The sequence below is a fragment of the Octopus sinensis genome, linkage group LG2, assembly GCF_006345805.1.
Source record: "Octopus sinensis linkage group LG2, ASM634580v1, whole genome shotgun sequence".
NCBI lineage: Eukaryota > Metazoa > Mollusca > Cephalopoda > Octopoda > Octopodidae > Octopus > Octopus sinensis.
Genome location: NC_042998.1, coordinates 150,962,486 through 150,977,485, shown reverse-complemented (window position 1 = coordinate 150,977,485; position 15,000 = coordinate 150,962,486). Strand labels below are relative to the sequence as shown.

Sequence of the window (15,000 nt, the reverse complement as noted above, 5' to 3'; positions counted from 1 at the left end):
AGTAGGTTTGAGAGAGGGAGAGAGAGAGAGAGAGGGAAAGAGGAGGGAGAAAGTGTGAGAGAGGGAAATAAGTACCAAATGTAAAATATGCACACATCACGAGCAAAGATTTCTAAAATAATTTTTCTATTAAAAGGAAATGAAAATAAGGAAGAGAGAAAGAGTGTAAGAAAGAGGAGAGGAGGTATGAAAGCGAGGCTGTTGCGAGATAAAGAAGAAAAGGTGTGTAAAATTGTGAAATTTTATAACTTGGCAAGAAATTATAGAAATAATCATATTATATAATAATAATAATGATAATAATAATAATAATAATAATAATAATAATAATAATAATAATATAATAATAATAATAATAATAATAAATGCCCTGATGCAGTACCAGGCAGTGGCTCTCATGGCTTCTGATCTTAACGGATTGGAAGTGTTATCATGTACATTGTTTTGTCTTGGTATAAAAGATGGGCTACAGCAAATATTCTGCTCAATGCCACAGATTTGCTTGTCAGTTGTTTGACCTTAACCAGTTGAGCATGTCCCTTAGTGGCTGACGATATGTGCATCTCTGATCACGAGCAGAAGTAGTGGGGGAGCATCATAGCCATGTGTTGAGAGGGATTCTTTGGGGTTTGAATAATTCACCTCTGGAAACATGGGTGGTTCTTTCAACATCCTTAAACAACCCTTATTCAGGGACCTTTTGAGCGGGATGGGCTACTCAATTCTAACTGGGCCCCACCTGCAAGGTCATGTGCTGTTTATCTTGATATGAGATCACCATGTCGCGCACATATGTTTGTGATGCATGTGCCTGGTGTACCTTTATCAGACGGGTAGTCATGATGGGTATATTGGGCTTCGTATATTTTACCCCAGTGTCACTTCGATGGCATGCACTGCTCTCTCACTCAATAATAATAATAATAATAATAATAATAATAATAATAATAATAATAATAATAATAATAATAATAATAATAATATTAATAATAATAATAGTAATAACTGATCTTAACTGATTGGAAGTGTTATCATGTACATTGTTTTGTCTGGTATAAAAGATGGGCTACAGTAAATATTCTGCTCAATACCACAGATTTGCTTGTCAGTTGTTTGGCCTTAACCAGTTGACCGTGTCCTTTAGTGGCTGACGATATGTGCATCTCTGATCACGAGCAGAAGTATTGGGGGAGCATCATAGCCATGTGTTGAGAGGGATTCTTTGGGGTTTCAATAATTCACTTCTGGAAACATGGGTGTTTCGTTCAACATCCTTAAACAACACTTATTCAGGGACCTTTTGAGTAGGATGGGTTACTTGACCAGAATAAAATTCTAACTGGGCATCACCTGCAAGGTCATGTTCTGTTTATTTTGATATGAGATCACCATGTGGCATACATATGGTTATGATGCATGTTCCTAGTGTACCCTTATCAGACTGGTAGTCATGATGGGTATACTAGGCTTCGTATATTTTACCCCAGTGTCACTTTAATGGCATGCAAAAATCAAACAACTGACAAGCAACTCTGTTATATAGAGCAGAATATTTGCTGTAACCCATCTTTTATACCAAGACATAACAATGTACATGATAACACTTCCAATCAGTTAAGATCAGAAGCCACGAGAGCCACTGCCTGGCATTACATCAGGGCATTTATTATTACTATTATTATTATTATATTATTATTATTATTATTATTATATTATTATTATTATTATTATTATTATTATTATTATTATTATTGAGTGAGAGAGCAGTTCATGCCATCAAAGTGACACTGGGGTAAAATATACGAAGCCCAATATACCCATCATGACTACCCGTCTGATAAGGGTACACCAGGCACATGCATCACAACCATATGTGCGCGACATGGTGATCTCATATCAAGATAAACAGCACATGACCTTGCAGGTGGGGGCCCAGTTAGAATTTTCTTCAGGTTGAGTAGCCCATCCCGCTCAAAAGGTCCCTGAATAAGGGTTGTTTAAGGATGTTGAAAGAACCACCCATGTTTCCAGAGGTGAATTATTCAAACCTCAAAGAATCCCTCTCAACACATGGCTTTGATGCTCCCCCACTACTTCTGCTCGTGATCAGAGATGCACATATCGTCAGCCACTAAGGGACATGCTCAACTGGTTAAGGTAAAATAACTGACAAGCAAATCTGTGGTATTGAGCAGAATATTTGCTGTAGCCCATCTTTAATACCAAGACATTATTATTATTATTATTATTTATTATTATTATTATTATTATTATTATTATTATTATTATTATTATTATCATTATTATTTCCTTCTTTCTTAAAATTTTCTCCCGTTTCTCGCCGAGTGTTTTCCGTATACCTAGAGCAGAGAAGCTCATTGTATGCATTCCCAGATTACACACGCAAATTCACAGGTAAAATATGTATTTAAATAAATTAATAAATAAATAAATTCATGAATGGATGTTGTTTTCACAGCGATAATGCTCTTCTCAGTACATGAGCCATTCCAGTTAACACGATTTTTTGCACTTCCTGTAGGGATGGTAAATCTGGTATGATTTTCAAATAGGTTTCAGTACCTTTTTTTAATCATTCCTAAAGACCCTACAATCACTGGTACTGTAGACGCCTTGAGATGCCACATTTTTTCAATTTCTATTAGCAAGTCTTTATATTTACTGATCTTGTCAAATTCTTTCGCCGCTATATTGTGATCGCAAGGAATACTCATGTCAATTAATAAACACATCCTTTTTGTCTGATCTTTTATAATAATATCGGGTTTATTAGATTTTATTAGTTTTGTCGGTATGTACGGGGAAATTCAGATCACTGCCTGGAATCGAACTCGGAATCTTGGGGTTAGTAGCCCGCGCTCTTAACCACTACGCCATATAGAACTGAAAAGTAATGACGTTCTTGATGAAAATATTAGCGTCAAGGCGTACGAACTAGCTGATCTGATCCGGAGCTCTTTCGGGACGACGATTACTATATTTAACTTCCAGATATCCTTAGTCTAGCAATGCTACCTATTGGTTCTTCTGAGATACGCGTTGAACGACGAACCGTTCTCTATGCACTCATTTACTGATCTGATGTTGCTGATTTGTGTCGTCACGTTGAACAACAGTTGTCGAATGTATGTTGAACCCATTTGTCAGCTGAATCCAACATCAGCGAAGATATTTGTGGAAAGTTGTAGAGTGGATGAGATTAACTGTTCCGAGTAGAGTAACTTACCTTTCTGGTAAAGCCTTTGATCGACTTTTTTCACGGTTTACTTGAAAAAAAAAAGAAAGATGAAGTGGTGGAAGGGCGAATTTATTGAAAATTAAGTGAGAATGACAAAATTGGAGAGCGTATGTGGCTCACTCACGGTCCAGACTTGTAAGTCTCAGAGAACGAAACCTAGGAAAGGGTATGCTCCCTTGGTTGTTAGAGAGGTCTGTTCGATTCTTTGATTGGCCACAGTTGGAAGATCTCCCCTATTAGGACGACTTTATCATCCATGTATTCAAATATTTTGTTTATTTTTCGTGTCATCTCTCCGTTTTCTTTCTTCGGCCACATCAGATTTCATATAGATCAACATACAAACTGCAAACTGATTTCGTAATGTCACTTCAGTCGACAATAACTGAAATCCTCCTCCTCCTCCTACTACTACTACTACTACTACTACTACTACTACTACTACTACTATTACTATTACTACTACTACTACTACTACTACTACTACTACTACTACTAACTACTACTACTACTACTACTATTACTACTACTACTACTACTACTACTACTACTACTACTACTACAACCACTACAACCACCACTACTACTACTACTACTACTCATTATTATTATGATTATTTTCATTAGGTTCTTCTTTCAATTCGGTTAACATTTCTTGGCGAGTGTCTTCCTGACACCTAGGGCAGAGAAACGTACTGTATACATTGGTAGGCCCTTAAAACAAACACATCAGATTATTCATTTACAGAGTCATGTGATAGAGAAAGGAGGAAAGAAAGTCAGAGAGAAAAAGGGAAAAATTAAAAATAGAAAAGTAAACAAATAAAATAAGGGGGAAAATGGAAAGAAAAGTCACAGCGACAAAGCTCTTCTGAGTATGTGTGACGTACCAGTTAAGACAATCTTTTGCACTTCCTGCATGGATGGTAAGCCAGGGATCATTCTTGAATAATTTTCAATTCCTTTTTTGATCACTCCCAGTGCTCCTACAATCACTAGTATTGTAGCCGTCTTGAGATGCCACATCTTTTCGATTTCGATTAGCAAATCTTTATATCTGGTTTATTTGTTTTGACGGTCCGGTCTGTACATACTGGGAAGTCCCAAAGAATAGTTACATTTTCTCCGTCAGTTACAGCCTCAGGGTGGTGCTTTTACCATTTGTCAACCGTTTTGATTTTATAAGGCCGACACATTATCCAATGTAGATATTGACCAACTCTGTTATGTTTTGAGCTGTACTCTTCAGGTGCTAAAACCTTACATCCAGAGATTAGGTGGTCCACTCTTTCTTTCTCATCGTTGCAATATCGGTACTTTGGGTCTACACCATTTTTCATCACATTGGCTTGATAGTTCCGGGTCAATAAGCTCTGGTCTTGGGCAGCCGAGATAAAGCCTTCACTCTCTGCCTTTAACCCCGGGCTCCGTAGCAACTAATGGGTGTGCTTCTGGTCTACATCAGCTTGTTTGCTACAGGCCACATATTTACCATGCAGAGGATTTTGTTCCCACCTATGAGCCAATTGTTCAAGCGTATTTTGCTTTGCTATTGATTTCACCTACTTTGCAACAACAGTTGTTGCACTTCCTTCATGCTGTTCAACCTGAGTATCATTCATAAACTCACTTGAAAAATTTTTGCTCACCTTCATAACAGAATGAAGCTTCTTACGTCTTTCGTGGTTTTCAATGAGCTTTAGCATCCAGTTGTTAGATGTTTCAAGATACTTTGCCAGTCCAGTTGTGATTTTGTAGATTTCAAATTGGATCAGGCCTCAACCTCCTTGACCTCTGGGTAGGTAAAGACGATCTTCGTCTGCTTTGAGTGGTATATTTTATTGCAAGTCAGCAGATTACGGATTTTCTTGCCAATCTTCCCTATTTCGCTCATATTATAGTTCAACACGTTGAAACTGTATTTGTTATTATTATTATTATTATTATTATTATTATTATTATTATTAGTGAGTGAGTGAGAGAGTAGCGCATGCTATCAAAGTGACACTGGGATACAAATATTCGAAGCCCTGTATACTTACCATGACTACCCGTCTGATAAGGTTACACCAGGCACATGCATCACAACCATATGTGCGTGACATGGTGATTTCATATCAAGCGCATGGCCTTGCAGGTGGAGCCCAGTTAGAATTTTCTTTAGATTGAGTAGCTCATCCCGCTCAGAAAGTTCCTGAATAAGGTTTGTTTAAAGATGTTGAACGAAACACTCATGTTTCCAAAGGTGAATTATTCTAACCCCAAAGAATTATTTTCAACACCTCACCTCCTTTCATAGATCCAGTTCCTCCTCCTTGCTCTATTATATACTGATGCCATATTAGGATAACAGCTGTGGTCAGTCTGCATCTTTACTGAACCAGTACCGATCGAGAGGCCTTCCATTAAAGGTTCAACTTCATTTTCGCTGTTACAACCAGTTTCTTCAGAATGTTGTTGTTACTATTATTATTATTATTATTATTATTATTATTATTATTATTATTATTATTATTATTATTATTATTATTATTTTTATTATTATTATTATCATTATTATTATTATTATTATTATTATCATTATTATTATTATTATTATTATTATTATTATTATTATTATTATTATTATCATTATTATTATTATTATTATTATTATCATCATCATCATTATTGAAGGAGGTAGAGTGATATAACTGTCAGAGTGTTGAACGAAATAGCTTTCGGTATTTACTCCAACGTGTTACGTTCTGAGTTCGAATCCTACTCAGATCACCATTGCTTTTTTCTGTTTTCTAGGGACTATAAAATAAAGGACTAATAAATCACTGGAGCCAATATAATCTGTTACTTCCCTACCCCTACATCCTTACCGTGTACCTATGTTAGAGACTATTAATATATTACTGTTCTTCTTGTTGCTTCCGTTGTTATGAACATTATCGTCATCAAGGAATTAGTTTAAATCAGTTTCACGTTAATGACAATATTGAAAGCAACAACATGAAAGCATTCACTTCATAAACATGATGAAGAGAAGGAGGAGGAGGGGAGGGGGATTGAGAGTGAGCTGATAATGACGAGGAGGAGGGTCACAATGATTATGACTAACGACAGAAAAAATAAGAAAACGTCTATGACAACTGCAACGATTCCGACAATGTAGAATAGGATAACAAAAATGATGATGATGATGATGGTGGTGGTGGTGGTGGCAATAACGATGATTGCGTTGATGACGATAGTGAGACCGTAAACCAGTTTTCAAAGCCAGTCACGTATGGATAGCCTTTCGGTAAATTACCCTCACTTCGTCGTCGTTCAAAGGGAAACATCCCCTCTCACATACACGTACATATAATACATACTTGTATGCACACATGCACATACACACACACACACATATATAAAAACACACGCACATACATATACGTACATATATCTGTGTTTGTGTGTGTATATATATATGTATATTTATATATATATGTGTGTGTGTGTGTGCACGCAAGTATCTAGGCAAGGTAGCTTTATCAGTCCGTGTGTGTGTGTGTGTGTGTGTGTGTGTGTGTGCATTGGTGTGAGTGTACACACACCCGAAGATGTAAAGATGCGTGCCATTATGCTTAGGTTGTTGGGCTGACGGTCATGAGTTCCTAGGTTCGCTATCAGAACTGGACAGCTAACTGTGTTCTCGAGCAAAGCATTTCATTTCAAGAATCTCCAATTTACTCAGCTGAAAATAAGTATCATTTGAGTGCTGATGCAGAATTTGTGTAACCATATATAGGCCAGGAATTTTCTTTATGTCGTTAGATAGACATCCTGCCTCTTCAAGTAAGATATCAAATAGACATACCATAAAGTTTGCATATTCTACTACATCTAATTTAGCGTATATTATAGCGACTATTAACTTTAGGAAACAACTTCTGAAGTAATAAAGGCATCTGTTTTTATTCTGAGCGTATAGATCAGTACGAATCTGCCATTAATGGAACACAGCTATGAGATACAGGAAAAGGGGTGATAATGTTTTCGTATCTCTTCTGAATCATAACAATAATACTAATAGAAAATATAGAAGCCTCTTATGACAAGACACCTAATAGTATGTTTAATTCTAGTAACCGTGACAAATGCCTCCTTGGTAAATAATGCCTATGGAAGAATATAATATATAAGTGCTTTATAAACAAGAAAGTGATTATTACTAAATAAGCAAGAGAAAACTGTACGTCGTTGAACAAGTTCATTTCGGAGTTGAAAGGCAGAAATATAGACTAATCTATTTCATATTCTGTTATAGGTAGTGTTCTTCCTAACAGAGGCGGCGGTGGGAGCTGCAATTTGTGCTTGGTGAAGCCGCTTGAATTATTCAATTGTGAATCCAAAACCTTATCAACTAACACGAGATATTAATTCGTTGTTCCCATTTAACAAAACTTTCTGAAAATTTCCACAAAAAAATCCATATAATTTACTCACCTACATATAAATAAAATTAATGCCTACATTGTCTTATTATGTATTCTTCCTCTTCATCCTTAATTTATCCACTGTATAATATATCAATTACTCTCTTTCTAAATAACTTTTATTTGAACACTATTGCACCAAAGATAATTCATTAATTTTTTTTTTATTTAATTGAATCCAGATACAAAAGAGCCTTATACATCATCCAATGATAATCAACCTTCCTCAAAGTCTTTGACTGTCTCATCACTTAGATTGATAGCATCTGAATAATCAGATGTGATTCTACGTCGATAAGGCAGATGTAAACTGTTGGTACAATAAACACACACACACAACACACGCACACACACAACACACGCACACACACACACGCATACACACACACACACAAGTACATGATATTGTATACAGGGTCAATACATCAAGGTACTTGTCCAAATGCGGCTTACACCAACGTAATAAAGGTGTATCTACATGGTAGTTTGGTTTCCCAGAAATAACTATGAAACTTGAAATCACGTATTACTATCATCGAAAAGGACACGTTAGATATTGTGGTGTTGGAATCTTTGCACATAGGAAAAGATGGGATAGTCACGGCTGGAATATCTTTGAGCATGGGATAACTGATAAGCTAGCGCCAATATTTGTCCATTGACGACCTGGCTCTGTTGTTAATGAGTGTTACTGTCTCTTCAGGGGTCAACAACAGAGATTTGACATATTAGCAACATTGGTATATTAACGAAGTTGGATGGCTCCACTGAGGCAGGATGAAAATGGTAATGATTGTCATGAGATTGATGATGGTGGTGACGTTATTGCTGATGATATTGATGACAGTGGTGGTGGTGGTGGTGGCGCTGCTGCTGGCTGTGGTAGTGGATGTGGTGGGATATAGTGAAACAGGTGGTGGTAATTAACTCATATCCTGCTCGATCTACGCTGACCTGGGGCTAAACAAGAACGACGACAATACCAGCAACAATAATGGCAATAACATCAAAATCAAAAACAACCTCCACAACTACTACAGCAGCAGAAACAACAGCTAAAAGAAACAGAACAACAACAAATTGGTAGCTGAAGAAATGCCCAGTCAGATAAATCTGCAATGATGAAAGCGTTTTCATCGAGAAATTCGTAACACGTTGTCATGTTTTATTTTATTTTATTATTGTTTTACTGCCCTGTTCCATCGGTATGTTGATGTTATATACACTCATTGACATGATGGTACATATATATGCTAGCATGGTCTCAGCCTTAGCTGAAGCCAGTAAACAATAAAAGATGCATATATATATATATATATATATATATATATATATACACGCACGCACACATATCTATATTTTCCTTTTTCAATTTCTTATATATATATATATATAGGCTCCCGACTATGGGTCAGCTACTGTGTGTAAACCACAGAGAGCAAAAAACCCCTAGTTCTCGTTAGAAATTCCTTCTCGGAGAAGGTAAACTCGTATAAACGAAAACCTGCAGTGCAGTTTGTACCTGGTCTTTTCAATCTCTGTTGTACCACTGGTTTTATTGCATACTGAGCTGAAAAGTGGGTTCGGAGCCGCGCAACACTTTATCTACTCGAAACAAGTTCACGCACTAGAACTTCTTGGGCTCTTGGAATGTTTGCAAGGACTTACTCTGTTTAGGAAGTGGTCTTACTTGGTCACGAACTGACCTCTACCATTTATGTATAGTTGGTATATTGAAGAAGACAGTGAAAAAAGACCGGGAAAAAGAGAGACAGAGGAAAAGACTCGGTGTGTATGTGAGTGTGTATACATAAGAGTGTACATGTGTGTGTGTGCATTTGTGTGTGCGTGTGTGAGTGTGCGAGTGTGCGTTTGTGAGTGTGCGTGTGTGAGTGTTAGCTGAAGTATGAAAACTAATTACTGAAAGACAAATACTTTCAAAGCAAACCAGAATAGAGTATTGGTATACAGAGTGTGGTATTAGGGTGTAGATGGTGGCGTGGTGGTGGTGCGGAGTGTAGTATTTGGTCGTGTGGGGTGGGGTATTATATTGGAAAGTGTGGGAGTGGTGTAGAGTGGTGGTGTATATGCGGCAAGCTGACACTGTTTACACGTCTACTTCCAATTCCTAACATTCAGTAAATCGATTATTCATTTCTTATATTGATTCAAGGTCACACAGTTTAGAGCAGGGGGTTAGACAATTAAATCGATACCTGTATTTGATTGATAATTTATTTATCGACCGCTAAATGACAAAAGACAAAGTTGGCTTCGTTGGAATTCGAACTCAGAACATAAATATATTTAACTATATACTATACCATACTTGGTTGCTCTACCTCTTTGTTTTCGTTATTTTACAGAGAGGGAGAGAGAGAAAGAGAGCAAGATAAAGAAATGTTTATCTGTATACACACATACATATGCTTTACAGACACATGTATGTATGTGTGTATATATGTATATATATATACGTATATATATAAAAATAGTGTACATTTAAACACATAAGAGATTGCCATAACAGGACATCTGACACGCTAGAAGGAGTAGTTAAACTCCAAACCACTATTAGTGGTAATTTCGAAAGGCAATGAAAAATAAAAACATTTACTCTCTATTTCCTATACCATGGTTTCAAGCTATCTTCAGCAAATAAAATAATTTACTTGGCGAAGATCTCATCAGTAGGAAAGCCAAGATTAACATATAAAGACGAGGTGATACAGAACATGCCTCGTGTTTACATATTACAATTTTTCAAAATCAACCGCGCAAGCGCGGTTTTTTTTATCGGCAGCATATACAAAAAATGCTGATTTTCTTCCAAAATTAGCCAAAAATCATTATATCATTATTAATAAATTCCAGGGTAGCAAAAAAATTAAGGTTTTGAGTGAAAAGGAATATCGGAAGGTGTGCGTAAAACGGGTCCCACGGATACTCACAGAGGACCATAAACGACAACCCACATTATAGTCCGGTCTTGGTACCCAGTGACTACCACCTCTTCCCTAAGTTGAAAGAACATTTGGCCGGAACGCGCTTCTGCAACGACGACGAGGTGAAAGATGCGGTTCAACGCTTCCTCAACAACATGGCGGTGAGCTGGTATGACAAAGGCGTACAAAAACTGCCCCAGCACCTACAACAATGCATTGACCAAAATGTAGAAAAATAGATAAATGTTCAAACTTCAAAATGATGTAAACATCATTGACAATAAACGTTTCTGTGATTTCTAAATATTTTTGGAGACCTTTCTTTTAGGATTATCCTCGTATATATATATATATATATATATATATATATATATATATATATATATATATATATATATATATATATATATATATATATATATATATATTATATATATATATAATATATATATATATATAATATATATATATATATATATATATATATATACACATACATACATACGTACATACTTACATACATACATACAACATACATACATACATACATACATCATACATACTACATACATACATACATACATACATACATACATACATACATACATACATATACGCACACATATTGATGATTAACTTGTAGAAAACAAGACATTTACTGAGAGTGGGACTCTATCTATACAATTAGTAGAGTAACATTTATTGGACATATTAAGGCAATGAGCTGGCAGAATCGTTAGTACGCAGGGAAAATTGCTTAGCGTCATTTCGCCCGTCTTTGTGTTCTGAGTTCAAATTCTGCCGTGGTCAACTTTGCCTTTCATCCTGTCGCGGTCGATAAAATAAATACCAGTTGAGCCCTGCGGTGGATGTAATCGATTTCACCGCTACCCCGAAAGTGCTGGCCTTGTATTAAAATTTGAAACCAATATTTATTGAACATATCTGGGATATCAAATTTCACCGTAATGCCTTATTCGATAACTATCAAGCTGTAAAACACTTCCAGTTCACTCCCACCCATAACAACTTCATTCATCATAATCTCTAAACTGCATCACCCTCCCACCCATCCCAGTACTCTGCATTAAACCGCCACTTTTCACCACAGAACTCTAAAAAATATATAATTCCTTCTTTCCTAATTTTTTCGCAAGCAATTCTGTCAAGGAACTGAGGTAAAGCCAGCATTATCAATTTCCAAATTTGGACAAAGCTCTTATCATTGTGTATGACCCAAAAAACTGACTTTGGAAGTAAGAGCCCTTCTTCTTGCAAGTGTTCAGCATCTTGTTTTTCAATATAATATATATATATATATATATATATATATATATATATATATATATATATATATATATAATATATATATAATATATATATATATATATATATATATATATATATATATATATATAATATATATATGTATGTATGTATGTATGTATGTATGTATATAATATATATATATATATATTATATCAATTAATCAATATAAGGGTAGTAGCAAAAAAATTCAAGAAAAATTATTCGCCACCAGCGGTCTAGTGAGAAAGAGAAATATAATTTTGAAATTATATCAGCAGTTTATATTTGCTGCTGAGAAAATAGCGCGGTGACGGTGGATTTTGAAAATTTTGAGTATATAAACTCGAGGCGTCGCTGGTGTCGCCTCGTGGATTTATATTTTCCTTGGCTTCTTTGCTCACGAGACAGGCCAGATGTAAGCAAATTTAATTTAATTTAATTAAATGGGTTTATCAAAGTGTCGAAACTATGCATAGTCCAAAGATGATATGGGTAAATGTTTTTATTTCTCCTTTGATTTCAGAATTACAACTATTTAGCGGTTTGAGTTTAGCTGCTCTTTCTAGTGGGTCGAATGGCCTATCAGGGCCATTCCTTAATATTGTTGAATATATATATATATATATATATATATATATATATATATATATATAGCGGACAGATGAATTAGACTTATTGATATGTAGATGTCCGCTTGTTGTACTTGGTACATTCATGGTTGTTATTATTATTATTATTATTATTATTATTATTATTATTATTATTATTAATATTAATATTAATTTTATTGACTTTTTGTAGGGTTATACATATTAATGAACTGAACTATTTTATATATATATGTCTGCTTTAAATTTAAATGTGAGTGTATATGTATTTCCTTGATGTTAGTTATGGAACTAGGAGTCCAATATGGAAAATAACTGTGTTTGTTAATGTATACTGATATATTTTGTTTATATATATTTTGTATATATTTTGTATATATTTTGTTTATATTATATTGTATTATTGTATTAATGTGTTTATGTATGTATACAGATATGTGTAGAATTATGAGTGTTTATGCACACATTTTTATATTTTATATTTTTATATTTATATGTAATTTTTTTTCACACTTATATTAATTCTCTGAAGAGGCCGTGAGAGATCCTTGTTAATGTCTCATTTATACCTGCTTTATGTGGCTAATAGGTTAAATGAGACATACTTGTCCTCACGGTCGAAACAGCTGTCAGATATGATGTAATTGTATTTTATATTTCTATTTCTATGTCTGGTTATATTTACAATATATTATGTATAATGTCTTTGCTGTTATGTAATGGTGTAATAAAGTATTGATTGGGTATTATCTGATGGTTGATGATTGATTGATTTAAGTATGTTTCTCCATTTTCTAATTTTGTATATATATATATATATATATATATATATATATATATATATCAAATACAAAATGGGACAAGAACGCAAAACAACCAGATAGACGATACAAGGATACAAGGACGGGTCATTCGAAGTTTTCTCTCCTCAGTCAAACACCAGATTATCCTTGCAATTTCGGCTGATTATACTTGAGATTGCTCCAATCTGGCCTGCTCCAAGGAAAAACTAAGCTGAGAGCATTAGATTCCTTGGAAGAAAGCAGCGAATGTATACAAAAACAAGGACGGAAAAAAACGGACAATGTTACACATATACAAGTACAATAAAAATAATAATTATAACAGGACATAACAACAGGTGTCTTTCGATTAAGGATATAAATATATATATATATATATGTGTGTGTGTGTGTGTGTGTGTGTGTGTATGTGTGTGTGTGGTGTGTGTGTGTGTGTGTGTCTTTGCTGGAGCTAGATTAGGACATCTAATAGCAGATACAGAGGCAGAAAGACTGTCCATGACTGTCTTCTTATCTCAAGAAAATATTCCTGTCCTTTTTCTTGATGGCGTAAAACAATAGAAACAATAGCTGAACACATTTCTGTTGGTCAGTGAACAAAGCAGACTTAATTTCAGGAATCACAAGTCTGTGAAGTATTTTTTGGTTTATTTCTCTACGAACTCTCTAGTGGTATATTCGCTCATACCCCCCGATATTCAGTTTATCTGTTCTGAGATTCACTTTGATATATTATTGTTATGTGGATACTCAACGGAGCCTCTACTCCTATTAATTTTCTGTGTTCGATTTTTAAAAATATTTTTCTGTTGTTTCCACGTTTTAGCTCTTATTTCTATAGTTCTATTCAATCGTCCCCTGTATATTGTGAATTTAAATTTCTCTCCATTCTTCTTACCTGTCTCAGTTTAAAATATATACCGGGCACACTCATAGAATGGGCTTCACATTCAGTTATTAGAACTTCTAGCAAAATATGTTTGTTGTGATGATTTTAAGGATCAAAGATATTCTAGTTGAGTTATATACTCTACTCACACTGTACTCGCATTGCACTCTACTCAATACTTCCAGGGTAGAGTGTAGTGCTGTGCCAATGTTGCCTGTTTAATACAAATAGTGGTGCTGGAGTAGCCTGCGACGGTGAAGTGTTACTTTAGTGTCTGGTAGAATGTAGTAAGCGACAGTTCAGTTGGTGAAATGACACACTCCGTTTAACGCTAACACCAAAATGTCTTCCAGTATTTTTTGCGACTCTGTGTGCTCTGAGTTCATTTCCTACTGAGATTAACTTTATTTTGATCTCTTATGGGAGTTGGGGGGTGTCGATTAAATGGCAGCAGTCCAGGGAAGTGGGTTAATGGAACTGCTAGATCGTGGGGTTAAAATACCTTCCGCTAATCCGTCACCTGGTTTAATATCCCCACCACCTGACACCTTGGAGTCCAGTTTGTTGCAGTTTACGGTTTGCGGATACTTCCCCAACTTCGTTCCACCAGTCTCAGAGATTCTGTAAAATAAATACGAAGTTTGAAACCATTGCGCTCGAATATTAAGGATGACTTTCGATATTTACATGTGTCCCCTAATAACCAGAGGTCGGAT

The 15,000-nt window shown here is 35.3% G+C and overlaps 1 long non-coding RNA gene across 1 annotated transcript; it reads left to right on the top strand.

Annotated features, from left to right (window-relative positions):
* Positions 1 to 4,698: 4,698 nt before the first annotated feature.
* On the top strand, positions 4,699 to 14,854 carry LOC118761981. Its single transcript, XR_004997773.1, has 3 exons — positions 4,699 to 5,005; positions 9,723 to 9,730; positions 14,845 to 14,854. It is a non-coding gene; the product is annotated as an uncharacterized LOC118761981 (long non-coding RNA).
* Positions 14,855 to 15,000: the final 146 nt, after the last annotated feature.